Genomic DNA, 2,536 nt, shown 5'->3' with positions numbered 1-2,536 from the left:
TATATTCAGTAGAAATCTAGTCCCTCAGGACCACAAATATAGTTTCTATTATTTGTCCTGGGACAACCTGACTGAATACTACTAAATGGAGTGTTGACAAACAGAGGGTTTGTATTAAGTCCAGCTAGTGCAGTAAGTGAGATAAAGGACTAGTGCTGTAAAATGTGTCTCGCTGATGTAGAAACAACGTAATGTTGGTCAGAGAGCATGTTTACAGGGCGTAGCTCAGAAACTGGAGTTCTATGATCGAGCACCTTTGCCCCTTTAAAGGGTTGAGGCTGAGATGTTGGTACAGGAAGGAATCAGTGAGGAATAGAAATGTTATTTTGACGTTGAGGCAGCTGAATTGGCTTGTACAGTATGTGCTGTCCTCTTCCAGCGTAGGTTAAAGCATGTCTTGAAGGTCATTATTAAGTGACCGTTACTATTTAGGGGATTTTTTTGAGTTCTGATCCGTTGCTTTTTGATCTCACAGCATTGATTTTCTTTAAATCTGAAAACTAATCAGATATCTATTTTAAAGTGAAGACTGACCAAAAAACATTTGCTAACCAAACTAAATGTAATGTTTTAAATGATGTATTCACAAATGTCACTAGTTTTGATTTTTGGGATACTTGACAGATAATGAGCTCAAGTCTAAACTAACCCCCATATGGGGGAAGAGGGTCATCCACAGTGTAATATTGCACTTTTCTTTTGGTTCCTGCCATTTACACACAGGGAAGAGGAAATGGTTCTGGTGAAGTTAAAACAACAATGCAAGATGGTCAGCCACTAAATCCAAAATTTAAACTGGGATCAAAGGCCTAAAACTGCCTGTTCCCCTTTTATATTGTATATGCGAATATTTTTTTTTTTTTTTTTTTTTTTTTTTTAAGCATATTAATAATTAATTTACAAATTCTTTCCCTACGATCTATTGATCAACAAACTTTTTTTTTCGCTATATATGTTACGGTCTTGTTTTGTTGGAAGGCCAGTTGAGTTATTTGTTGTTTCAGTAGCATGATAGAGTTCCAGTGTTATGTTTACTTACCGGCTTCACTTTATGAAGACAGATCTGTATGACATCTGATTTGGGAGACTTTTTAAATTTTTTTTTTTTTGCCTCTTTTTGGATTATTGGTTGTATTTATAAGGCTTTTGGCTTTGTCCGTTCAACATGCTGTACAGGGTCCAACCAAAGACCTGAAGAAGTCTTGCGTAAGCCTAAAAAAGGTTGGCCAGAGTTAGTCGGCCACACATTAAGCAGTGTTGCTTTGTGTACTCATAACAATAAACTGTATGCAGCTATCATCTCGACATGAGCTCAGCTAGTCTGATGTGTTTCAAAACCCTCTTCATTCACTAATGCACTGTGTGGGCTCATGGTCTCCACCCATTTTTGTACATTTTATGCAAGGACTGGAATCATTTTCTTCCTCGTTTTCTGTATTTGGCAATAAGAGGGATGGATGAAGGGTTCTTTTCCATCCTGGATTGCTAAGCATGAGAAAAGTGAGTTTACTCAAAGACCTCAGTTTCCTGTCTCGTTCAGAGAGGCACTAAACTGAGTTTTGAGGAAATCGCTTTTCTCCAGCTTTACTATTTATTTTGTGTAGCATGCTGCTGAGTCGTTGCTCCTGTACACACCGCATATAGTAAGTTTCATGTTATGACATTGAAGGGATATCAAATAAAACTGAGCTGTGTAAACGTTTAATTCTCTTCTTTTTGTCACATTAAATGGTTAGTTCACACAAAAATAAAAATTGTTATCAGTTAGCCTACTCACCCTGTATGACATGAGTTTGTTCATCTTTAAAACACAAATGAAGATATTTAAATGAAAACTGAGATTTATGTCGCTCTATTTAAAGATCATTACACCAAAACGTTGGCACTTCAGAAAGTTCATAAAAACTAGGGCTGGGTGAAAAATATCTGTATCTCAATTTTAATCGATTCTCATTTTTACGAATCGATTATTCTAGCCTGTTTTCAGTTAATGGATGGAACATTGAAGGGCACCTCCATCCAATAAATCGCAATAAGCATTGTGCTTTGGTACTTTTAATATGAAACAAAGTCTCAGATTTCAAATTCTGTCCATTGTATTGCAGTATTTAAACAATAATTATGCCGTTTTGGCGCTGTTTAATGTGGAGTGACGGATCGCTGTAGCGCCTCAGTTCAACAGACGCAGCAGCGCAGCGCGAGGCGCACGTGAACTGATCATCTCCACGTTAATACCAGTTTCAGCACAAAATAAGCATGACTAAACATCTGAAGGTAAGTTAAAAGAAAGAGTACAACTTTACAATCCGTATCCTGTCTAATGTAATCTGTCAATCAGTGTTTCAGCCACGCAGAGTCAATATAACTGCTTGTAAACGATGTGTCACGTAACGTCATATTTACCTCAGAAAAACAAACTCGGTGACCATAAACTCATTAGTCAGACAGAAAAAAAAACTGTAGAGAGGGGCATTTTGCTAATATGTACCGTATAGCATATTCATTATAATTTTTACTGTTCTTCAATGTTTAATTT

This window comes from Sinocyclocheilus rhinocerous, unplaced genomic scaffold, assembly GCF_001515625.1.
Source record: "Sinocyclocheilus rhinocerous isolate Xijiao unplaced genomic scaffold, SAMN03320098_v1.1 scaffold1733, whole genome shotgun sequence".
Taxonomy (NCBI): Eukaryota; Metazoa; Chordata; class Actinopteri; order Cypriniformes; family Cyprinidae; genus Sinocyclocheilus; species Sinocyclocheilus rhinocerous.
The sequence above is the reverse complement of the archived record's forward strand: the minus strand, read 5'-3'. Positions refer to the sequence as shown.